Source organism: Dasypus novemcinctus (assembly GCF_030445035.2).
Source record: "Dasypus novemcinctus isolate mDasNov1 chromosome 19 unlocalized genomic scaffold, mDasNov1.1.hap2 SUPER_19_unloc_1, whole genome shotgun sequence".
Taxonomy (NCBI): Eukaryota; Metazoa; Chordata; class Mammalia; order Cingulata; family Dasypodidae; genus Dasypus; species Dasypus novemcinctus.
In genome coordinates, this window is record NW_026688134.1 from 716012 (window position 1) to 742941 (window position 26930).

General features: G+C 42.1%; 1 long non-coding RNA gene across 6 annotated transcripts in view; it reads right to left on the reverse strand.

Annotated features, from left to right (window-relative positions):
• The window catches only part of LOC101413383 (uncharacterized), a 159405-nt gene that overhangs the window by 55967 nt on the left and 76508 nt on the right, over positions 1-26930 (reverse strand). For 4 of the 6 annotated variants that reach the window (XR_011648166.1, XR_011648165.1, XR_011648164.1 and 1 more), the window contains one exon: positions 15968-16039. This is a non-coding gene — a long non-coding RNA (uncharacterized lncRNA). Of the gene's footprint in view, positions 1-15967; positions 16040-16592; positions 16807-26930 lie in introns of those variants that run through there. The other 2 variants (XR_011648161.1, XR_011648163.1) reach the window with 1 other exon arrangement.

A 26930-nucleotide genomic window follows, 5' to 3' on the forward strand; every position in this document is an offset into this window, starting at 1 on the left:
CTCCCTGAGGGAATGCCTCAGGGAGTTGCCTTTGTTTTGCCCACTTTGGACATGTCTCAGAACTGGAACAGCCTCCCAAATCACATTTGTTGAAAGCATATAAGGCAAATACAGTATCCATAGCTGCCTGTGACAAGGCCTAATAGGCAGGGGAAACAGACAGACCAAATGCACTGGAAGAAAGAAAGACTCTGGAAGGGGCATATACATGGGGTAATCAGGGCTTTGAAAAGCTCTGCCATATAGCTAAGGAAGCTGAGAATCAAGAAGGTCACTGAGTTATGCTGGAAAAGACCTGAGAAAACACTAAATGCTCACATCTGGATAACCTGTAGGCTCTACCTAAGCAGTATGTGAAGGCTAAGACAGAGTGGTAAACAGTCTGGGTGAAGCATAGGATGGAGTCCTCCAACAAAAAACCAACAAGAAACAAACAGGAGATTTCCCCAACCCCACCCAAATGGGCCCCAAACATGTAAGGAAGGAATAGATACCTCTACAAATATACTGGGGGACATTAATACACCATTATCACCATTAGACAGAACATCTCAACAGAGACTCAATAAAGAAACAAAGACTTTGAATAATAAAGAATCTGGACCTAATAGACAAACACAGAACATTACACCCAAATACAGCAGAATATACATTCCTCTCAAGTGCATATGGACCATTCTCCAACAAAGACCACATTGTAGGCCACAGATAAACTCTCAATGAATTCAGAAAGATTGAAATCCTACAAAATAATTTCTGTGACCACAGTGGAATGAAGCTGAAATTCTGCAAGAGCCAGAGAACCAGATTAGGCAGAAAGATATGGAAGTTAAGGAACATACTCTTAAGAGTGAGTCAAGGAGGAAATCTCAAAAGAAATCAGTAACTACCTTGGAACCAATGAAAATGACAACATATCAAAACTTATGTGATGGAGCAAAGCTGTACTGAGAGGGAAATTCATACCCATAAATTTATACATTGAAAGAGAAAAGCAAACTAAAATCAAAGACCTAACTGCTCACATGAAGGAATCAGTAAAAAAAACAACAAACTAACCCAAAAGGAAGGAGAAAGAAAGAAATAACAAAGATCGGAGCAGAATTAAATGAAATAGGAAATAATAAAGCACTAGAAAAAATAAATAAAACAAAGAACTGGTTCTTTGAGAAGATCAATAAAATTGACAAACGATTGCACAGACTAACAAAGAAAAAAAGAGAGAAGATGTAAATACACATAATAAGAAAGGGGGTATCATCACTGACTTCACATAAATAAAGACTATCATAAGAGGATACTTTGAAAACATATGCCAACAAAAAAGGACAACTTAGAGGAAATGGAAAAATTCCTAGAAACACATAAGCAGCCTACATTGATGAAAGGAGAAATTGTTGATCTCAACAAATGAATCACAAGAGATAGAAACAGTCATTAAACACCTCCCAACTGAGAAGTGCCCAGGGGTAGATAGCTTCACAGGTGAATTCTTTTTTTTTTTTTTTAAAGATTTATTATTTATTTATTTATTTGTTTCTCTCCCCTTTCTCTCCCAGTTGTCTGTTCTCTGTGTCTATTCACTGCTTGTTCTTCTTTGCCTGCTTCTGTTGTTGTCAGCGGCACGGAAATCTGTGTTTCTTTTAGCTGTGTCATCTTGTGTCAGCTCTCCGTTTGTGTGGCGCCATTCCTGGGCAGGCTGCACTTTTTTTCACGCTGGGCAGCTCTCCTTATGGGGTGCACACCTTGCGCGTGGGCCTCCCCTACGCGGGGGACACCCCAGTGTGGCACAGCACTCCTTGCGCACATCAGCACTGCGCGTGGGCCAGCTCCACATGGGTCAAGGAGGCCAGGGGTTTGAACCGCAGACCTCCCATGTGGTAGACGGACACCCTAACCACTGGGCCAAGTCCACTTCCCCACAGGTGAATTCTAACAAACATTCTGGAAAGAATTAACACCAATCTTGCTTAAACTCTTTCAAACAAAATCAAAATAAAAGGAACACTGCATACCTCATTCTATGACGCCAACATTACAGTAATACCAAAGCCAAACAAAGACGCCACAAGAAAGGAAAATTACAGACCAATCTCTCTAATGAACCTAGATGCTAAAATCCTCAACAAAATACTTGCTAATCATATTCAACAACACATCAAATGAAATATACACCAAGACTAAGTGGGTTTCATCCCTGGGATGCAAGAATGGTTCAACATAAGAAAATAATCAATATAATATACCACATAAACAGATTGAAGGAAAAAAATCACATGATCTTATCTATAAATGCAGAAAAAGCATGACAAAATACAGCAACCTTTCCTGTTAACAACACTGCAAAAGATAGGAATAGAAGGAAACTTTCTGAATATGATAAAGGCTGTATATGAAAAACCCACAGCTAACATCATTACAATGGTCAGATCCTAAAATATTTCCCTCTAAGATCAGAAACAAGATGAGGATGCCCACTATCACCCCTCCTATTTAAAATTGTGGTAGAAGTACTCACTCGAGCACTGAGGCAAGCACTAGATATAAAAGGCATTCAAATTGGCAAGGAAGAAGTCAAAATTTCACTATTTGCGGACAACATGATCCTATACAAGAAAGTCCTGAAGAATTTACAACAAAGCTTCTAGAACATACAGATAAGTTCAGTAATGTTGCAAGTTATAAGATTGATGTTCAAAAATCAGTAGCATTGGGGAAAACCAGCAAGATGGCGGCAGAATAAGGAGCTCCTAGAGTCAGCTCTTGCTACAGGGTATTTAGCAAATACCCAGAGCAATTTGGAGCTATCCCAAGCACCTGTTTGGGGGCTCCAGGAGACCAGAAGAGCATCCTGCAACATCCCTGAAGCAGTGGAAGGAGAAGACTGCCCATGTGCAGAGAAGACTCATAAGTAGAGTGCTCCATCCTCCACTAGATGCCAGTGCCCATCCTCCACTAGAGGCACAAGTTGCCTCGGGAGCTGTTCTGTGGCTGGAATTGAAAGCGCCACTTCCCCAAAACAGGGGAGGAAGAGATGGTTGGGCACCAATTTCAGCTACTGAGGAGTAAATCCAGCTAAAGTATAATCCTGAGAACAGCTGAAGGTTGAGCCTGTCCAAGTCAGAAAGAGGCCAGGAGCCACCACCTTTACTCTGCACCTGGCACAAGGGGAAGGAGGGTGGACTGAAAATTCCAGTTCTGGTGGGGACTGGCTTCTTTCCACCCAGATCATATTGCAGATCTAGCCTAGACCCCAGCACCACCTCCAGCACGCAGAGGCTGCAAGGACCTCCACCAGCCTCTCCGGGAAGTTGCCAGCCAGGCCATGGGGGCCGGTGATTGCCCTACTCTGGCTGCATGAGCTCCCCCAGGATGGTTGGCTGCTGATTTCAGCTACTGATTGGTGTACTTGGCTGGCTGAGGTATAGCCCTGGGAATGTTGGGGTATGAACCAGCCCAGTCAGAAGGAGGCCGGTAGCCGCCATTTTGACTCCACCCCCAGCCTAAGGGGAAGCCAGGCTGACTGAAACTCTCAGTGTTCGCAGGAACCAGTTTCTTTCATGCAGATCAGCCTGCAGCTCTAGTCTAGGCTTCAGCCCTGCCTCTAGTAGGGAGGAGGCTGAGGAACCCTGCACCAGCCCATAGAGGTAACGAAAGGTAACTTTGGCTGGCATAGACTGAAAATCAGAAGTCTACCAGGTGTTCTGCTGGGGAACTATTGTGATTAGTAAGGGAAGAAATTGTAATATTGATGTGGAGAAAGTGGCCATGGTAGCTGCTGATTGTAGGGAGATGGAAGAAGAGATATGATGTAGGTGCATTTTCAGGATTTGGAGTTGTCATGGGTGGTGCTGCAGGGACAGATGCTGGACATTATGTGTCCTGCCATGGCCCACTGGGTGGAATGGGGCAGAGTGTAGACTACAATGTAGACCACTGTCCATGTGGTGCAGAAGTGCTCCAAAATGCAGTGCAGTGAATGTAACATGATGATGGAAGAGGTTGATGTGGGAGGAGTGCGGGTGGGGGGCGGTATATGGGGACTTCATATTTTTTTAATGTAACAATTTAAAAGAAAATAAAGAAGAAAAAAAGTAAAAAAAAAAAAAGAAGAAGAAGTCTACCAGGGCAACTGCGGGCATCTTGGACTCACGTTGCATAGATTGCTACCCACACCTGCAGCTCCATCCCCGCCCCACGCAGGTGAGAAAGGGATGTGAAACTCCATCAGTCTCTCTAGGCAACTACAATCTAGGCCTGCACTTGGATTGTTCCACATAGCTGTGACTCTGTCCCTACCCCTGGCAAAGGAGAAAGTTGAAAGAAGCTTCATTGGTCCCTGGTGCAGTGAGGGCAGCTTGAGCCTCCACAACTTACAGTGCCAAGTACATGCTTGGCTCCTACTGCACAACCAGCAAGGGAGAACGGATAGGAAGCCCTAAACTAAAGAGAAAAACTGTACCCAGAATAAATACTCCACTAAGCCAGATGCAAAGACACCAACAAAAGACTACAATCCACACCAAGAAACAGGAAGCTATGGCCCAGTTAAAGGAACAAGATAAGCCTCCAAATGACATAAAGGAGTTGAGACAACTAATCATAGAAGTTCAAGCAAATCTCCTTAATAAATTCAGTGAGATGGCTAAAGAGATTTAGGATATTAAGAAGACACTGGACGAGCACAAAGAAGAATTTAAAAGCATACATAGAAAAATAGCAGATTTTATGGGAATGAAAGGTGCAATAAATGAAATTTAAAAAACATTAGAATCACATAATAGATTTGAGGAGGCAGAAGAAAGGATTGCTGAGCTTAAAGAAATGGGCCTCTGAAAGTGAACATACAAAAGAACAGATGAGGAAAAGAATGGAAAAAATTGAACAATGTCTCAGAAAATTAAATGACAGCAAAAGGCATATAAACATACGTGTCATGTGTGTCCCAGAATGAAAAGAGAAGGGAAAAGGGGCAGAAGGAATATTTGAAGAAATAAAGGTAGAAAATTTCCCAACCCTACTGAAGGACATAGATATCCATGTCCAAGAAGGACAATGTGCTCCCCTCAGAAAAAATCTGAATAGACCAACTCCAAGACACATACTCATCAGAATATCAAATGCCAAAGACAAAGAGAGAATTCTGACAACAGCAAGTGAAAAGCAATACATAATAATATAAGGGATACCCAATAAGATTAAGTGCTGATTTATCACCAGAAACCATGGAGGCATGAAGAAAATGGTCTGATATATTTAAGATACTACAAGAGAAAAACTTCCAGCCAAGAATCTTATATCCAGCAAGACCATCTTTCAAAAATGAGGGTGAAATTAGAATAATCACAGATAAACAGAAACTGAGAGTTTCTAAGCAAGAGACTAGACTTTTAGGAAATACTAATGGGTGTGCTAGAGCCTGAAAAGAAAAGACAGGAGAGAAAAGCCTGGAAGAGAGTCTAGAATGAAGATTATATCAATAAAAATAACTACAAGTGGCAAAAGAGTGGTGAAAATAAATTAGGACAGATAAAACTCAAATAGTCAGGAATAAACTTAAACAATGATGTAAAGCACTTGTATTCAGAAAACTGCAACTCAATGTTAAAACAAATTTTAAAAGCCCTAAATAAATGGAAGAACATTCCATGCTCTTGGATTGGAAGACTAAATACCATTAAGATGTCAATTTTACTCAAATTGATACACTGATTTAATGCAATCCCAACAAAAATTCCACCAGCATTAAAGAAAAAATTGAAAACATGATCATTAAATTTATTTAGAAGGGTAAGGGGTCCTAAATAGCCAGAAATATCTTTTTTTAAAAAAAAGATTTATTTATTTATTTAATTCCCCCCCTCCCCCGGTTGTCTGTTCTCTGTGTCTATTTGCTACATCTTGTTTCTTTGTCTGCTTCTGTTGTCGTCAGTGGCACGGGAAGTGTGGGCGGTGCCATTCCTGGGCAGGCTGCACTTTCTTTCGTGCTGGGCGGCTCTCCTTATGGGGCGCACTCCTTGCGCGTGGGGCTCTCCTACGTGGGGGACACCCCTGCGTGGCACAACACTCCTTGCGTGCATCAGCACTGCGCATGAGCCAGCTCCACACCGGTCAAGGAGGTCCAGGGTTTGAACCGTGGACCTCCCATGTGGTAGACGGACGCCTTAACCACTGGGCCAAGTCCGTTTCCCCAGAAATATCATGAAAAGGAAAAATGAACCATCATCTCTAGACTTTAGATCATAATAACTACCAATAGTGGTAAAAACAGCATGGTACTGGCCTTAAGACAGACACAATAGACAAATGGAATCAAATTGATGGTTCAGAAACAGACCCTCACAGGTATGGTCAAGTGATTTTTGACTAGCCTCTCAAACTCACACAGCTTAGGAAGAACAATCCATTCAACAAATGGTGCTGAAAGAATTGGATATCCATGGCTGAAAGAAGGAAAGAGGACCCCTATCTCACACATTATCCAAAAATTAACTCAAAATGGATCATAAAACTTCTAGAAGAAATTATTGCAAAATATCTTCAAGACCTCGTGGTAGCTGGTTCTTAAAGGAGATAAGAGGAGGACTGAGTGGACTACTGATGTTTAATGTATGTAGAAGTTTAAATTAGCTTTACTGTAAAAGTGTGGAAATGTAGAGTGGATGGTAACATACAGTGAGTAACAGCTAGTTTATAAACGGGGATGCGACTGAAAATGGTAGTCTAGTTATGTAAATGCCAATTGACAGAATGCTGGAGAATAATATAGGAACTGGATGGTACAGTAAACCAAGAGGTGGATGAGAATTGTGGTTGATGATACAGATGCAAGAGTGTAATTTGTTAGCTAAACAAATGTATATCACTACTGCATGGTGTTGGGAATGTGGAGAAGCATGGGAAAAATACAGTTGGAGTGACCTATGGACTGTGGTTAGTAGTAATAATATAGTATACTTGCATCTATACCAAAAATGTACTGTGTTGGTACTGAATCAGTATGGAAAATGTGAGCCAAATGTACACTACGGACATGGTAACAATCAAATGATATTATTTTATCTGTAGCAAACGACACACCAAATTGTGGTATGTTGATGGAGGGGTGTTGTTTGGAAATTCTGCAATGTGCATGATTGTTTTATAAGTTTACAACTTCTGTCATAAAAAATATATTTTAAAAATAATAATAGGGTGGGTTGGGGGAAAAACACACCAAATGTAAGATAAGGACTATGATTTATAGTAAGATTTTGACAGTGTTCTTTCATAGTTTGTAACAAACGTCTCATGACAATGCAAGGTGTTGGTGGACGGTTGATGTATGGGACCGTGTATGATGTTATGCGTGTTTGCTTTGTAAGTTCACAACTTTTACTATACAGTTAATTGTTTATTTATGTTCATATACAAATGATATAAAGATAATAATAACAGGATTGGTTGGGGGAAAATACTTTGTTTAGTAGTAATATTTTGACAATGTTCTTTAATCATTAGTTAAAAAGGTTTGACAACAGTGCAAGTTATTGGTGGTAGGGTGTGTTATGAGAGTCCTGTGTGATCCTGTGTATGATTGTTTTGTAAGTTTGCAACTATTATACACTTATTGTTTATGTATGAGTGCATATACTTCAATAAATTTTTAAAAAACAGTAACATTTCTGTAAACCAATAATGAGCAATCTGAGGAGAAGATCAAGAAAGAAATTCCATTTACAATAGTAAATATAAAAATCCAATACCTAGGAATAAATTTAACTAAAGATGTAAAAGACTTATACACAGAAAACTATACAACACTGTTAAAGGAAATCAAAGAAGACTTAAATAAATGGAATACCCTGTTAATGGATAGGAACACTAAATATCACCAAAATGTCTACCCTACCCAAACTGACCTACAGATTTAATGCAATCCCAATAAAAATCAAAACAGCATTTTTTAATGAACTGGAAAAACTATGAAATTTATTTGGAAGGGCAAGAGATCCTGAATGGCCAAAGACATACTGAAAAAGAAAAATGAAATCAAAGGAATCATACTACCTGCCTTTAAAACATACTGCAAAGCTATAATGATTAAAATGGCATGGCGTTGGCACAGGGATAGACATACTGACAAACTGAACCAAGCTAAGCGTTCTGATATAGATCCTTGCATATACAGTCCTCTGGTATTCAACAAGACAACCAAGCCCACTAAACTGGGAGAGAATGGCCTCTTCAACAGATGGTGCTTAGAGAACTGGATATCAATATGCAAAGGAATGAGAGAGGATTACCATTTCACACCTTATACAAAAATTAACCCACAATGGATCAAAGTTCTAAATATAAGAGCCAAGACCATAAAGACCTTGGAAGACAATGTAGGGAAGCATCTACAGGACACTGTAATAGGAAATGACTTCATGAATTTCACACCCAAAGCATGAGCAGTGAAAGAAAAAATAGATAAGCGGGACCTCAACAAAATTAAAGCCTTTTGTACCTCAAAGGAGTTTATCAAGAAAGTGAAAAGACAGCCTACCCAGTTGCAGAAAATATTTGGTAACTATGTGTCTGATAGGAGCCTAATGCCTAACATATAGAAAGAAATCCTGTGTCTCGAAAACAAAAAGACAAACAACCAATTCAAAAAATGTGCAAGAGATTTCAACAGACACTTCACCAAAGAAGAAATACAAATGGCCAAGAAGCACATGGAAAGATGCTCAACATCACTAGCTATTAGGAAAATGCAAATCAAAACTACAAGGAGATACCATCTTACACACAACAGACTGGTTGCTATTAAAAAAAAACAAACAGAGGACTACAGGTGTTGGCGAGGATGTGGAAGAATGGGATCCCTCATCCACTGCTGGTGGAAATATTGTAAGATCCAGCCATTCTGCAGTACAGTTTGGCAGTTCATCACAAAGCTAGCTATAGATTTGCCATATGACCCAGCAATTCAACTGCTGGGTATATACCCAGAAGAATTGAAAACAAGGGCACAAACTTATATATGCACACCAATGTTCAAGGCAGCATTACTGACTATTGCCAAAAGTTGCATAGAACCCAAATGCCCATCAGCAGATGAATGGATAAACAAAATGTGGTATATACATACAATGGAATACTACTCAGCTGTAAGAAGGAATACAATACTAACACATAAGATAACATGGAAAAATCTTGAGAGTGCCAAGCCAGGCAATGAAGGACAAATACTACATGACCTCTCTGATATGAAGTAAGCAGATCAAGCTCTCTCAGAAAGCTGGAGACTGGACGATAGAATTACAGGAAATTGGGAGTGAGAGGAAGTTTGTGACCTGACGCCTACACCAGAGAAACCTATGATAAAGTGGAGTTGAATAGTTGTGCAGTGAAGGGATAAGACAGTGGCATAGGGATAATATTGGGCTGGGCTTTGCAGGCTCGGCGGGGGCTAGGGTTGGGAGGATGGGTCAGATGGCCCATGGATTGGAGGGAGGGTTTGGGGGAAGCAGGCGAACATGGGAGATTGTCAGGTACACGGTTGAATATTGAGAAAATATTGAGAAAACTCTTTAGAAAATATGACAAGGAAGGGTTACTTGTGTAAGCTGTTTGACAGGGTGCATCGGGCACAGGGTGCACCTGGGACAGGTTCTAGGGAGTGTGTGAGTGCTCAAGTTGACATAATGTGTTATATCAGTGGGTGGAGATCCATACAATGAGTGGGAAGGTGTTTTACCCCTATCCTGGGGAGGCCGGATGTTCTCAAACAGAGGAGAGGGTGTCTCTCAAAAGCATGGGTGGCCCCCAACTGGGGAGGACAGACTAGTGTGTCAAGCCATCAACATTGCTGCAAGTATCTATGAATCTTGTCCTTCAAGCAGTGAAGCTTGGTTGACACTGTGGGCCCTGAGGGGAAGGGGAGAGAGGAATAGAAAAGATGGAAGAGGGGGTAACTGTGGGGCAATGGGAGTGTTCCACAAGATCATGCAATGATGATATAGGCCATGTTAAATATCACCAAAAATTTATAAAAGTGTATAGTCTAAAATGTAAACCATAATGTAACCAAAAATTTAGAAAAGTGTACAGTCTAAAATATGAACCATAATGTAAACTATAATGCAACCATGGTTAGTAGCTATGATTCAATATCTGTACATTAGCTGTAGCAAATATAAAATCCATATGGAAAAAGATCATTGCTGGGTGTAGCAGTTTGATATGGTTATGAATAACAAAAATAGATATTGGATTATGCTTATAATCTGATCTATACTTGGGCACAATTGAGTTACGATTACGGTGTTGACTCAAGACCCCTTGGTGGGTGGGGACCCACAGATAAAAGGCATGGCAAAGAACAGAGCTGAGGGTTTCTGATGTTGGAGTTTGAATGTTGGAGTTTGATGCTGAAGATTTGAGATGGACCCCTGGCAAGTAAGTTCACAGAGGAAAGAGAAGCCAGCCGCAGGAAGAAAGGAACCTTGAACCCAGAGAAAAGCAAGCCCCAGGAACACAGGAACCCAGAAAGCCTGAACTCTCGCCGACATTGGCAGCCATCTTGCTCCAAATAGACTTTGGTGAGGGAAGTAACTTATGCTTTATGGCCTGGTATCTGTAAACGCCTACCCCAAATAAATATCCTTTATAAAAGCCAACCCATGTCTGATATTTTGCATGAGCAACCCTTTGGCTGACTAATACACTGGGAAAGGGGGAAAAGTGTTTGATACTGGGTAAATAGGAATCCCCTATATTATATATGTGACTTTACTGTGATCAAAAACTATTTTGAAGACAAAATTAAAAAGTTTTAAAATATGATCTAGACACTGAGGAAGGAATGGAAGAGATTTCCTTGCCATGGACACACAGGGCAATACCTATTACAGTGATGAAAGGAAAAACATCAAAAGCAAAGTTTCATGATATTTTCCATTTTTTAATACCCCAATTTATTTTTTACTTCTTTAGTTTTTCTAAATTATTATATATTCTATTCCTAATCTTTAAACCTATTGTTATGATTTCATTTTCCTACTAATTGAATATGGCAATATATTAGGCTCATTTTTTAAGAAGTTTTGAATCACAGAGGGGTTCAACTATGGCAGGGGAGGAGCACGGTTGTGGCGTGTCATTGATGGGGGACACATGGTTGGGAGGGAGTTCTCCAGGGCATGTATATAGGATATACAAATATGCTCAGATATTCACTGGGTATTGTAATAGTAAATAAAGTCACACATGACAACTGAGGGAGTGCTGAGATCCTAGTCGGGGGAGCTCTGTTGCATTCCCCAATGGAACAGCAACAATCCAGCAAGAGCAAGGGCAAAGACCTGTGAAGAAGGATGGTCCAGTGATGGGCCCTTGATCTTGATGACTATGCTTATGAGCCTGTATGCTTCAAATTTCCACTAGAGCTACAGCTGCAGGGTGCCTAAGAGTTACCTCCTGAGAATCTCCACGTTGCTCAAATGTGGCCACTCTTTAAGCCAAACTCAACATATAAACGCACTACCTTCCCTAGCATGGGACATGACTCCCAGGGATGAGCCTCCCTGGCACAGAGGGATTACTGCCAATCACCAGCTGGTGATACCACTAGAAAAAGACCTGGAATAAAAGGGGAAATGGTAAAAACAAATGAGTTTACATGACTAAGAGACTTGAAAATGAGTTGGGAGGTCATGAGAGGGGTCATGCTTCACACGTCTCAGCAGAATCCCAGTGACAGCCAAAGTAGATACAACCCCATGTACTGGTACTTCTGAGGGCTATGGAGACACACAGGTTCTATGATCATGGTAGATGGCTCTGGAGTTCAGTGCCTTAACAGTGGGCCCTACTTAAGAATTTGTGCTCCTGAGTGTGATGAAGTTGGACTCAGGTGTGACCTTTCTACACAAACCTCTTCTATCTGAACTTGTGACTGGCACTGGGGTCAGTGTATGCTCAAGAGACTTGAATCTCTGAACTGCCCATGTGCCAGTTGGGCCCTGAAACTCAGCAGAGATGCAACACATACTCTCCTGTTCATGGGACTTACCCAGGTCACCTAATTGGACAGTGAGGATGGTCAACCACCACACCAGGGAACTGAAAATGGTCTACAACTGCAAGCAGGAGAATCACATCCATCAGTCATGTGATCTCTTAGCCCTCTCTCAAATTAGAGGTGGAGTGGACATTGCCATCCCAGCATCCACGGGATGGAGGAATAAAACATGGATTAGAGTGGACTTACTGGTATTCTACTATAGAACTACTGTGACTCTAGCAATGGAAGAAATTGTATCATTGATGTGGAGACAGTGGCCACAGGAGTTGCTGAGGGTATGGAAAGGGAAGAAGAGGTGTGATATGGAGGCGTTTTCAGGACTTGGAGTTGTCCTGAATTCTGTTGCAGGGACAGATGCAGGACATTATATATCCTGCCATAACCCACTGAATGGACTGGGGGAGAGTTTAAACTACAATGCAAACTATATGCAGTGTAGCAGTGCTCCAAAATGTATTCACCAAATGCAGTAAATGTGCCACAATGATGAAAGAGGTTGTTGATGTGGGAGCAGTGGGGGTGGGGTGGGGTATATGGGAACCTCATATTTTTTAATGTAACATATTGTGTGATCTATGTACCATTTCAAAAAAGATAATAAAAAATTTTGCTAAAATAAAATCAGAGAGACAAATGAAATAGCAATGTACTACTGGGGAAGCTTAGATTGAGATGTAAATACTAAGGGGTGCAGTATTTTTTTTTTTTGTCTAGGTTTTTTGCTTATTATTACTATTAATGTTTGTATAATGAAAATAAAATTATTGAATTGATGAATGAACAACTGTGTAATTCTTCCAAATAACGTTGATTATACACATTGCATAGATTATATGCTTTAGTAATATGTATCAATAAAAGTGATAGGTTCACTTTTATTGGGGAGGTTGTTTTCATTTTATTTTGGACCTAGAAAATCATCCAAAAACACTGCACCTCATCTAGAGAGTTTGGGACTGGCATCAAGATTCCTGGGCTGATACAAATAAGGAAAGTAAGCTCACTTCTCTGTAACAAAGGAAAATGACAATTCTTATTCCTCAGCAATTCTTGTCATCCTACTTTAAAAAAAAAGCATGACGCCATGAATACAGCTCTTTGTTTTGTCAGGAATATAGATGGATGGGGACCATTGGGTGGGAGGAACAAGCTAAACTTAGTTAATAATTTTTAAAAAGACTATAAATCTCACAACTTTCCTCTGATGTAGGTATTTTCAAAAAACATTTTCACTTTTACAAGTGAGGAATAGGTACCATGATTTTAAGCAATTTGTATAAAGTTACTAAACAAGTAAATTCTAAATCCTAGATACAGATAAATTGGGCTCTACTCTAAAGAATGGCAAATATCAAGTCACAAGAATTCTAATTTCATCCAAGTTGGGTTGATTCCAAATGACATACTGTGTAGTGTCTCCACTACACTGACTAGTTAAAAATGCAATTCTTTTAAAGCATTTCATCACATATGCATCATAAGAGTCCCAGAAGGAGAAGCAAGAAAGGGGCAGACAAATTATTTGAAGAAATAATGGCCCAAACTTTTCAAGTCTGATGAAAGACATGAATCCACATTCCCAAGATGCTCAACAAACTCCAAGCAGGACACATTACAAGAGATCCACACCTAAACAGACTGCAGACAAATGATCAAAACCAAAATGAAAACGACTTTTGAAAGGAACACTAGAGAAGCTACTCATCATAGGCAAGAGATCCTAAATAAGATTAACTGCTGATTTCTCATCAGAATCCAAGGAAGCCAGAGGAGAGTGGAATTATATATAAAATCCTGAAAGAAAAATGAATCAAACCAAGAACTCTCTATCTAGGAAAACTGTCTTTCAAGAATGAAGCAGATTCTGCAAAGTGGTGGAGAACAAAATGAATATTCAAAAATCGGCATTGTTTCTACACATGGATTTGAGTAATCCAAAAAGGGAATCGAGAAAAAAAATCCATTTACAGTAGCAACCAAAACATAAAATAAATACGAATAAATTTATCAAAGTATATAAAGGACTTATATGCAGAAAACGTTAAGTCATTACTAAAAGAAATTAAAGAAGACCTAAATAAGTGGAAAGATATTTTGTGCTGAAGGACTGGAAACCTTACTATCATTAAGATGTTATTATTATGCAAAGCTATCTGCAGATCTAAAGGACTTTCAATAAAAATTTCAACAGCCTTCTTTACAGAAATGGAAAAGCTAATCATCAGGCTCATATGGAAGAGCAAGGGACACTGAATAATCAAAAACATCTTTGAAAAGAACAAAGTTGGAGGACTCACACTTGCAAATTTCAAACCTTAAAGCTGCAGTAATAAAAAATATATAATACTGGATTAGGACAGACATACACATAAGACCAATGGAACAGAGTTCTAAGGGTAGAAATACACCCACTCATCAATGTCCAATTAATTTTTTAAAAAATATTTATGTATTTATTTATTTATTCCCCTCTTGCTTTTTTTTTTTTTTTTTCCTGTCTGTTCTCTGTGTCCATTCGCTGTGCATTTTTTCTGTGTCTGCTTATCTCCCTTTGTTGCATCATCTTGCTATGTCAGCTCTCCTGGCCAGCTTGCCTTCAAAAGGAGGCCCTGTAACACCAACCCAGGGCCTCCCACATGGCAGATGGGAGCACAGCTGCTTCCCTCCAGTTAATTTTTGACTAGGGTGCCAAGTCCACGCAAAGGGGAAAGAACACTCTCTTCAACAAATGGTATAGGGAAAACTGGATATCCATATGGCAAAGAATAAATGTGATCAGACAAAACACAATATCTACTGAAAACAGATAACAACCTTGATGTAATAACTAAACCCATAAAACTCTTAGAAGAAAACATAGGGAAATATCTTCAGGACACTGTATTAGGCAAAGGATTCTTATTTTTTATTAGAGAAAACATATGTTTAAAGCAAATCATACATAAAATACAGAGTTCTCTTATACCATCCTATTATTAACACCTTGCATTAGTGTGCTACAGTTCTTACAAGAGAAGAAAGAACATTTTTATACTTGCACTCTTCACTATCATCCTTTGTTTACATTAGGGTTTACTCTGTATTGTACAATTCTATGGTTCCTTTAGAATTTTTATTCTAGTAATATATATACAACTTATTAACTAAACCCTATTAAAACAGCTAAAATATAAAAGTGACAATAGCAAATGCTGGTGTGAATGCAGAGAAACTGAATCTCTTATACACTGCTCGAGGGAATGTAAAATGGTACAGTCACTCTAAAAACTAGTTTGAGCAATTTCTTATAAAACTAAATATATACTTACCATAAAACCCAGCAAGTACACTCGTGCACATCAATCAGTTAGAAGTGAAAACTTATGCCCAAACTAAAGCATCAGTTTGTTCTTTGAAAAGATTTATCAAACTGATAAACATCTAGCTAGGCTAACCAAACATAAAACACAAAAGATACAAATGAGCACTACCAGGAATGGAAGAGGGGTCATCACCCCTGGTTCCACAGACATTAAGAGATAATAAAAAATAAAAACAAAATAAAATAAAAAAAGTAAAAATAAGAGGATACTCAAAGCAGACTAGGAACAACCCTATTGCCAATAATTAGATAACTGAGATGTAATGGGCCCAACTCCTTGAGAGATGCAAACTCTCAAAACACACAAAAACATAGATAATCAGAATAGCCTTATAACCATTAAACTTTTGAACCGATAATTAGTAACATTCCACATTTGGATGTGTCACTGGCATACTCTACCAAACACTGAAGGAGAAATGAAACAAACTCTCCACAATCTCTTTCAGAAAACAAAGCAGAGGGAATATTTCTTGACAAACTCTAAGGCCAACATTATCCTAATACAAAATCAAATAAAGATAGTAAAAGAATGGAAAATTACATACCAATATGTCTCGTGAACATAAAACCAAAACTTTGTCCCATTGACTGGTAAAGTCCAGCTGACTAGGGGCCTCCTGAAAGGAAAATTCATATAACACACTATAGTTCATAAGCCTGTCTTGATCCATCCACATAATCATTATAATTAAAGTGCATTTTGTTGGAAAGTCACACTTGCTCATATGAATAAAAGCCAAACCATATTTGAAAAAGGTACACAATTCGAGGTGTGCCTCCCTCTCATCCAGCCCGTTCCCTCAGTTCTACCCCTCCCAGGCACCCACTTGCCAATTGCTTGAATATCACTGCATTAAGAGGCCCAGGTACAAGCATGAATGTCTACGTCTGATTGTACATCCTATTTTTGTGTGCCTTTTAAAATTTTTGACTTCAATTGTTATTCAGTCAAACTTTTTAAGAGAAATTTCCACAACAGACCTAAGAGCATGACCATATAACATAAAGTCACATCAGGAAACTCAGTGAAAGGGGGTGACATTAAAAGGTAGGACGACAGATATAACCCAGGACTGCTGCAGACAAATGGGAACATGCAGTCACCCTGGAACTAACCACTCTTTGTCACAGCTTTACTGCCATCCAGCCCAGGGAAGCCCGTTAACTTACAAATCTGTGATCTGAAGTTCCCCTGGGTCCACCGCACACAAATCCACCACCTCCTACTCCAGCCAAGAGCGTGGGGAGGTTCAGTGGATTAAAGAGTCAGAAACTCAGCAGAGGGGTCAGTCCCCCGTCAGTGCACAGGACTAACACCCTCCACAAACACCCCCAGGCCACAGAGCTCCAGGCGGCCGAGCACCTGAAGAACGACAACGACCGCCAACAGCTTCCAACGGCCTAAGTCTGCAGCCTGCCCCTAAGCATCATGGGAACCGAGGCAGCTTCTGGCCACACCCCATGTAGGCTCCGCCCCCAACCTGCTGCAGGCGGCCAGTGCCTCTGACAGTGGGGGGCCCCGCCCACTTCCTGGAGGGGAAACCGTTTTCCTCCTGGAAGGGCGGTTCCCTAGCCCCCTCTCTGGTAGCTCGCGGTAAGGCAGGTTGGCTATTTAGGAAGGCTGTGCCCAAGGGTGGCACCGCCCGCCACCCCCTCCCCACATCTGAGTAGCAGGAGGCCACACCCAAAGAGGTGCCCCCCAGCCACCCCACTACTCCTCAGAGGCTGAGGCCAGGTTCTCAAAGCTCTGTGCACTGAGCCACTAGGCCCTGGAGAATCCGAATAGTAGGGTTTCAATGATAAAATAGGAGGCCTAAATTAAAAGATGAATTTTCCTGACTTTGAAACTTTTACTAGCAGAGACAGAATTTTACCCTACACAGGAAAACTTACAGCACTCTGCTCTAAAGCTCTATGCAAGTGAGAACCAAGGCCATGTCTCTCAGTAAAATCGGAAAGACAATCCAACGAAGAGGCACGGTGCAGTCCTCAGTGATCCAGAAATCACTGCCAATCATCAGTGGAGGAGGAGGGGCCTGGGAGGCATTTCCACCCTGAGCTGTCAGTACCCGGACTGGCTGCTATAGATGGTGACTCCTGGGCAGATGGTTTGGTTCCTGCCACCCACTTTGCAAAGTCTCGCTCTAATAAGGAGCTGAAATTTGGGAGCGTATTACATAAAACTGGGAAAATAATTCATTACTCTAGGGTTATGTGCAGCTATTTACAGCAACTAGTTGAACCCTTTAGAGTCCTCCAATTAATAAAAACGAAAGCACCAGAGTTTGCCTCATCTGCACATTTCTCCAGGCCTGCTATACTTAAATCATCAGAAAAATTATAAAACCAATACAAAATCTTACATATTTTTACAGAGCAGAGTGTACCTATAGGAGAGAGTCAGAGGGAGGTCTGCCACAGAGCTGAGGGAGGTGTGGAGATGGGGGAGAGGGAGACTGGAAGATGCCACCCTTGATGTGAAGAGTTACACAATCAGAGCCACCAGGAGCTGGGACAGGCAGGAACAGATTCTCTTCTACAGCCTCAGGGGAACAGAGCCTGCCAACACCTTGAATATGGCCCAGTGACAGTGACTCCAGACCCCCGGCCCCCAGAACTGTGCACAAATATGTTTCTGCAGTTTTAAACCACAGAGTTAGTGCTCACTGGTTGCAGCAGCCGCAGGAAGCTGCATCAAGGGCCTTCTGTTTCTGGATCTGCCCCTTCCTACCCTGTGGCCCTGTCTGATCCCTGGTCACAAGTTCTCCTCCCTGTTTAAACAGGGATTCTCACCACTCCTTGTCCACAGCAGAGGTGCTGGTGGGAACTACCTTGTAGCTTTGTGATGGTTTCAGGAGGGAAGACATGTAAAGCACAGATAAGTCACGGGCACGTAATAAGTGCTCAAGAAATGGGAGCTATCACCACCACCACCGATATCATCATCATCACCACAGGTGAGAGAAGCAAAGAGGCCATATATTCTGTTTTTATTCATCCACTTTAGATTCAGCATTTAAAGGTCAGATAAAAAACATAAACAGTTTCAGTACTGATGTCAGATGTGATATTTATTTCTATGATTTTATCTTATACAAACAAAAATAAATCCTCTTGTCATTGAAAAATGTAACAAAATCTCAAGTATATATTTTACTGCTATAATAATTAGAAAGGACTGAGTGAGGAGCACAGAAGAGACTTACTGAGTACCTATGAATTCCAAGAACTCTTCAGGTCCACTCACATTCCAATCACCACCACACCCCTATAATACAGGGATTATTTGTGCAACTTGGGAGACAGAGACTCAGAGATGGGAAGTAACTTTCCCAGGGGCACACAGACAGTGAGAGGAGCAGAACTGAGACGTTCATGTTCTAGGTGGAAAAAAGAAGTAATCCTAAGTGTGGAGAGTGTTGGGGTGGTGAAGGGAACAGTGGGTGAGAATAACAGAAAGAGCTAAGATGGAAGGGAAGTCTACTAGTGAACCGGCCATTATAACACATGGTGACGCATATGGGAAAGCTCAGAAATCTGTGTGAACCCACAGGAGGCAGCTGATCCTGCCTGGAAAAGTCAGAGGCATCTTCCTGGAGGGGGTGTGCCATGTCATGGTAGTTGACCCTCCCACATCCACCTCACCAGAGATGACTGGATTTGTCAAAGCTAAGGATGGTGATATAATCCTCCTACTTCCAGCTGTTGGCTCAGGAAGGGGCACGTGACTCAATCCCACCCAGGAAGACATGAGGAAAGTCTGTTGGGAAGCTACAGGGAAAGGTTTCCTTGAGTCTGAAAATGAGATGCAAGGAAAAAAACTCTATTTCTCTGGATGTGGCTGGGTTTGGATATGATGGCAAGTCTATTGCAGCCACCTTACAGCCCATCTGGGATGAAGCTCGCAAAGCAAAGAAGGGGAAGGAATCTGGGTCCCTGAGTATACCATTGGACTGCTGCCTCAACAGAGCCAGGATTCTCCTCCCCCAAGCCCTACCTCTGGATTTCCACTTACAATATATTGAATTTTCTTATGGGTTGTGCTAATTTGAATCAGGGGTTTCTCTTATCTGTTGCTACAAGCTGATACAGGTGAAACCTGAGCTGGGTCTTGAAGGATAAGAACGAGCTTTCCAGGTAAAGAGAGGAAAAGCCAACCCAGGGGGAGGGTTGGACACATTCTGGACAAAGGCATGGGTGTGTTTGGAGAAGTGTCACCAAGGGAACACTGGTCCAGACCTCCAGGCAGGAAGTCCAGGAGAGTGCCTGTGATGCCAGGCTGGGGAATCTGGCCTTACTCTGAGCATGCTTCCCTGCACATCAGGTGAGATTCTCCAGGAGGCAGTACAAGGCAAACTCTGGAATCAGACAGGCCTGAGTTCCAACCTTGTTCTCCCCACACAAAAGCAATCTGCATTAGACAATATAAACCTTCCGGGGCTTCAGTGTCCTTCTCTGTAAAATGGGGGTGATAATACCTACCACAGAGGGACACTGTGGGAATTAAATAAGGTAAAGCATATAAAATCCTTTTCCTAGTCCCTGGAACACAGTGAATGGTAGCTCTTACTGCTACTATGATTTTATTATTTTCATATCATTATCATCAGGCACACACTGTATCATTTAGCTAGTGCTGCCTAACAAACCATCCACAACTCATAGCTTAAACCATAAACAATTACTGTGCTCACTGTCTACGGGTCACACAGCTGGTTGGTTCTTACGGCCTTGGCTGGGCTCACTTATGCATCTGACTGCAGCTAGCAGCCAGGTAGGTGGCTCTGCTGGTATCAGCTGGGCTTTCTCACGTATTTGGGGGTCGACTGGGTTTAGGCTGGTCTAGGCTGGTCTTGGCTGAGACTACTAGGTGTCTTCCACAGGGTCTCTCATTCTGTAGCAGGCTAGCCTGGGGTCTTCCTCATGGCGGCTGGGCAAGATTCAAAAGAGAAAGCAAAGTACCCTAGTCCCCTTGATCCCTCAGCTAGGAACTGTCTCAGCCCCACTCTATAGCCCCAAACAAGAGACAAGGCCAGTACAGATTCAAGGGATTTCGAATCCCTTAAATGGGAGAAGCAACAAAGTGACGTTGAAAAGAGAGTGGATACAGGGAAGAGTAGAGGGTTGCAGCCAGTTGTGCTTCTGCCTGCTATATACCATACACATATGAAGCCAGAAGACCCTAGTGCCCCATTCAGGGCTTGCCCAGGAAAGGGTCCCAGACAGCCAGCATCCAGAAAAAGCTCTGGCCTCTTCCTCTGCTGTATTTACACATTTTGATTGGTTCCCCTACTTATCATCCACCCCAGCAGGAAGAGTCTTTCTTGTTCCCAACCCTGGAGAATGATTAAAAGTCTTCATTGTTGTCCAGAACTTAAAATGAGAATCCAGGAGGCAGACCTGACTTGCCCTAATTTTTCCATAATTAACTAGTCAAAACACCTGATGTGGTTGGTGCTCTCGGTGGTGGGGGGCAGGGGGGGTGTAGGTTTGGCTTTCTCCCAAGCTACCCAGTGAGTCCCTGCCTCCTCATCTCCAGGGGGAAAGTGTGCTACTGTTTCTTGAAGACCTACTATGTACCCAATTCTTCGGTGGGTGTTTGATGTGTGTGAAACTATTGCTCTTCTCAACAGTCTTGCAAGGTAGATATTATGATTCCCATTTTACAAATGAGCAAAGTGAGGCTCAGAAAGGTAGTTACTTGCACAAGGATACAGAGCTGGAAAGTTCCAAAGCCCAGGTTAATGGTTACTTGGTTAACTAAGGTCCATCCTTGCACAGGTTCCAAAGAAACTGAGGATTATAACCAATGTGGGTTCTTTTCTCTGGGCAAGGTAGGCCTCCTCAGGGCATGTGATTGGATGCTGGTTTTCTTCTCCCACTGCTGTCAAAATGCCTGGAATCCCTTAATTATTCATTCCTTTCTTTGGGTCTTTCTTTTTCTACCACCACCATGCAAATTCAGCATCAGACAAGGAGACCCCGTTCAAATACCATGGATCTACAAAGTGAAAAGTGCAGATTCTTTTAAAACCAACTCTTTAGGAACAAGGCCTAGGAATCTGCATTTTAATATTCTCCTCCTTAGGTGATTCTGATTCACAAGCCACTGACTTCGTCATTAATGGAAATACTCACATTGTCGGTTGTTGTTAAGTGATAAAAGCATCACCCCATGTTTGACAAAGAGAAGAGATCTCGAATAGGCACAGAAAAAAATCTGGATAAATATGTTAACAGTGGAAAGTTCCCACTCAGAGGGGAGCTGCAGAGGCTGGTCATGACTAGCGGTATTGCTTTATAGTGTGTAAAGAGCGTGTGTTCCCATGTAACCAGAACAAGCAATGAGCATCTTTTAATGCAAATATTCTTGGAGCGGGGTGGGCATAAACAGCTGGAGGGCAACATTGAAATGGGAGTTTTGGCTGTGGCAGCTAGCTAAGAGCAAAGCCTTGGGGGAAAAGCCACTTTAGACACTTGAGGGAGAATGGGGGGAGTAAGGAAAATCCCAGCACAGGAGGCAACAAAATCCAGGTTTTTCTGCTTACAAAGCCCATAACCTTAACCTCTACATGGACGGTTGCGGCAGATTGGAATCATGGCCCCAGTTCTTCACCTCTCCCCGTGTCCATGTCCTTGGCATGTGACTACAGTGCTCTCTCTCGCTCTCTCTTTCTCTCTCTCACTCTTGCTCTCTCTCTGACTTGCTTTATGTTACTGAGGTTGTTTGTTATGTGGCATGATTTTGGTCATAAGTAAATGATACAAGTGTGGACCAGTTCATGCAAGTGTCTTCCAGGAAACTAGCTAGGAGTGGAGTCCCCTGACTCGGATTCATCTCTGGGGGGAGTCTGTCTCCGACAAGAGGGATATTCCTAGCAGGATTTTCCAGTGGAACTGGCTCATAGCCCCCACCTTAGTTATTTTTCTGATGTATCAGATACCTTCTGTGTTTATGATCTCCCAAGTGTGAGTACTATTTTTTCTGTCACAGAGGAAATGACGGAGCCCTGTCAATCCCACCACTCATCAGTCAGGCACATATTAGAACTGACCTTGGTGACAAGGTCTCCTGCCCTGCCCCCTCACGTGGACACTGACAGCAACATTCTTTCTCCCTTCTCCTGGGAGTTCACAGGTACAAATTCAAACTACTCCCTCTCGGGCCCTACAGCTTGAACTAAAGTCATCTGCAAACACACTTCCAAATAACTCCAGAACCACGTACTCACCCTAAAGACTTGGCGATAATAGAAATGATTTATTGAACTGTATCCTGGGAATTCTGCTAAATGTTTTACATACATTAGGTAATCCTCACAAGAAAATGAAAAAGGACAAAATATAGTTATTTAAAAAAACTTTAATGGAGGTAAAAGAGAAACATTGATGCCATATTAGGATAATATCCATACTATATTAAAGAGCTCTCAAAATTGACAAGAAAAATGACAAATGATCCAAGAGAAAAAGGAGAAAAGGGAAGGAAATCACAGAAGAAATCCAAATGGCCAACAAGTAAATATAGTAAAAGATGATCAAATTCTCTATAAGTTAGGGAAATGCAAATTAAAGTAACAATGAAACCCCATATTATACTCACTGAACTGGTAAAAATTAAAGCGCTGTAACACCTCCTACTGGCAGGGATGAGGGGAAAGGGGACTTTCATGAATGGCTGGAAGGTGATGAAACTGTGGCCTAAGGAAGTCATCTGCCTTGCCCAAGTTAACACAGCTGGTAAATGGTAGCCTCATCATTCAAACCTAGAGGATCCAGCTCAAAGCTCGTGCTATTAACCACTGAATAACTGGAAGGAACTTAGCCATCTAGGACAGAAAACTCTCTTCAAAGAATATCTAACAGAAAATTCCAATCTATAAAAGAAATAACAAAAGAGTTGCTGTACTTGAAGTTGGGGGTGGGGGTCAGTCTAGTCCCTGCTTCTATGTCTCCTCATTACAGAATTTGTTCCATCACATCTCAAGCTCCAGTGAGTTCAGTTCGAAAGCCATCAGTCATGCCCAGCCAACTGATGGGCCCCAGAGAGGACTTAAAATTGCTTAAGTCACACAGCACATCATGGCAGAGCTGGGACTAGGACCTGGGTCTTCTTGCCGTCAGATCAGCTATTTATACTACATAACTTTCTAACCAGCATAATTATCATCATGGTAGTCTTCACCTAGACAGCACCTTCTCCATGTCCAGCAATTTGCAGGCATCATACTGTTGGCTTCTCACAACAACTACACATGAGGTAACTGAGACAGAGAGGTGACCAGACATATCCAAAGTCACACAGCTAGGAAGGAGCAGGGAGAAACTGAGTCTGCCTGACTTGAAAATGAGAGTTATTTCGCTGTACCAAGTTGCCCCAGGTAAAGCAGCTGTTAGCAATGACTTCGTTGTTCTGGCAAGTAGCAAGGTGGCTGTTAAATTTGCAGGTGTCACAGCTACACACAGCTACAAGCAGTGAAGAGGAGTGCTAACAGATTTCCCTCCATATCCTATTGGGCAAAACCAGGTCATATGCACACCCCTAAGCCAATCATTGCAAGGGGAAAAGGATTTCTGTGATTAGCTTAAACTAATAATCTGCAGTGCAATGGCTCATGGGAAGCCCAGTGTGACCTTGAAAGAATACATTTAGTGAGAATCTGCTCTGTTACGTGGCCAAACAGTGGTTCATCTCTGTCTTTTTCAATTTTGAGTCCCCAGCTGCTAAGGCACTGCAGAGACTCAACACCTGGTGAGTCAGCATGTGAGTGAGTGAATGAGTGAATATCTGGAAGGGTTTCTTTCCTTCCCTCACATTCTCCATTGCCCAATTCAATAACCTCACAATGACCTCAATGCCCAAGAAAAGTCAAAAAAGATCATGTATTTGGAACAAATGAAGAAGTAATTTGAACTCCCCAGAATATTCTGCTGAAGAAATGAGTGGATCTGGGCCAGGATTAAGTTCCCTATGTCCAAAAAATACTAATCAACTGCCTCCACCAGCTCCCCTGGGATAGGGGGGCACTGCATGACCACTGGGCAATTTTGTTGTCATGTTCTTGTGGGCTGCTGTTGTTTTCAATGACAGTTCCTGGTTCTGAGATGATTTTGGAAGCCTTGTTTATCAACATGGTTAATAATTACCATTGGTGTCCCAAATATGGTTTTGGCAGAGGAACACTCAGAAATTTTTACCAGAGTAAATGGGAACAGGCAGTGTTGGCCACTGCTAATTAGATTATGAGTGGTAGCTATCCAACATGGGGGGCCATTTGGCTATTTTCTCTCACATTGGAGCCTCAGTGGGCCTGAGGGGGGACTGCCTTCCCATTCCAGCAATAAATTAGGCCCTCTCTGGGAATTCCTGCTGGAGGATAGGGAGCTGAACCCTAAGGGAATAAAGAAACACAGAATCTTACTGGAACTCCCCCTCACTCACCAAGACCCTCTGTGAATGGAGACAAACCATGGAAATGGGCTTATCTCAGTATCAGCCACTGAAACCTTCAGGTGACTTGCTAAACTATGTGAACCATGGAAGACAATGTTGGTTGGATGCTAGGATTGTATGGCCCACATTTTTGCTATAAGTTTTGGCAACTGAGGCATTGGTGTGATTTGTTTACCGTTCTTCCTTCCCTCTCCACCCTTACTATGGCTCAGGGTGGCTGCACTTTCTGCCCCACTGATACCGGACTGGACCCCATGTGACTTGCTTTGGCCAGGAGATGTGTTGAAGGAAGTAACTGTGACCAGTTCTGAGCCAAAGCCTTAAACAAAGCAATGTTCCATGTTCCCACTCACCCCTCTTGATGCTTATGTTCCCAGCCATTAGAATGGCATGTTCTCGGGGGCCACAGGTCCCAGAATGAAAAGCAAGGGGAGCCAACTAAACCTGACCTGCAGAGCCACCCATGGCTGACCCACAGACATGTGACACAGAAAAATAAATGTTTGATCGTGTAAACTACTGTCATTTTTTGCATTATTGCAGCAAAAACCAACTCATACACAAATCTTGTCATTAACAACAAAAAAAAACAATAGTCAATGGGCACTAATTATGTGGAAGGCTGCACTCGCCATGAGACAGGAATCATCCTTCCCATTTTACAGACGAGAACATTGAGACTCTCAGGAATCAGGAGACTTGCCCCAGGTCACATAACCAGAAAGCTGCAGAGTTCAGATTTGAATGGCTCCAGAGGCTGGGCCTTTCCCTCTTCTCTGCTTTACTGAAGTTAAGTGATCAAAAATCCAAGTGTGATTCCTGCTCTGCCATCTGAGCACCAGAGGGGGAACTGCAGCCTACTCCGGAATGCTTCTCTCCAGAGAGCCAGTGGAGCCAACCTCAGACTTGAAGCTCTTCAGAAGGCCTGGAAGCGGTTCCCACAGATGCGTCATTGTCGTCCTGGACAAGTCTGCACGCTGCTGTTATGTGAGCATCCTTCAGGGGGCAGCCAAGAGCAAGCTCACTCCCTACTGCTGGTGGTGGCACTGTGTTCCTGCAAGCATTTACTGAGTACCTGTTTACTACCAGTCAGAAATGGGATGGCAGGAGAAAACAGAGGCTCTGTCTGCCTAAGGGAACAAAATACACTGTCAAAGCCCTCAGCCTCACATCCCAGGCTCTTCTCATTCTGGCTTCGAACGAACCTCTGTTGTCATTTACCACAAACTCCAGCTTCCTTCCCACTTCACACCCAGACTCGGGTACATGGGAATTGCTTGCCTCCAGGCCTTGGCTGAACTTGTTCCTGCTGACTGAGACGCTCTTCCCCACCTTCCATTTCACTTATTAAATTATGTTCCTCACTACAGAGCCAACTCAAGTGTTGCCTTCTGACCCCTTCCCCAATCCCCACTCCTCTCTTCTCTGACCATTATTACAGCCCATCTCACTGTCTGATCTAGATCGAGGTCTGTCTTTCCCACAAGTCCACAAGTTTCCTGAGGATTGAGACTGTCCCTTCCTCATTTGCTATCACTTCTCAACCCAACATGAAGCACAAAGCCAGGCACTGGGTAGACAGCCTGGTTAAAAATTATGCCCTTAAAATCGCAGCACACTCTGCAGTTTATAAACTGTTCATCAGACAGCTCTAGTAGATCCACTTTCTAGCACCATCCGTGACTGTGGCAGAGTTACTCCTCTCCCTGAGCACCTGCCTGATCATGTTTTTAGAGGCTTCCATGAGATATTCCACAGAGAGTGACTAGCTCAACAACTGGCTAACTCATAGCCAGCACCTGATAAATGTGAACTATGCCTATTCTTGTTGTTGTTGTCTGTTACCCTGGATTCTGGGGTACTGGGTAACGATTATCCCCGATTCTAGGGCTCAGCACACTTTTTCTCTGAAGGGTGAGGTAGTATTTACTGTAGCCTTTGGGAGCCATATGTTGCCTGTTGCATTACTCAGCTCTGCTGTTGTAGTGTGAAAGCAGCCATAAACAAGATGTCAATGAACGAGCATGGCTGTATTTATAAATTTTGTTATAAAA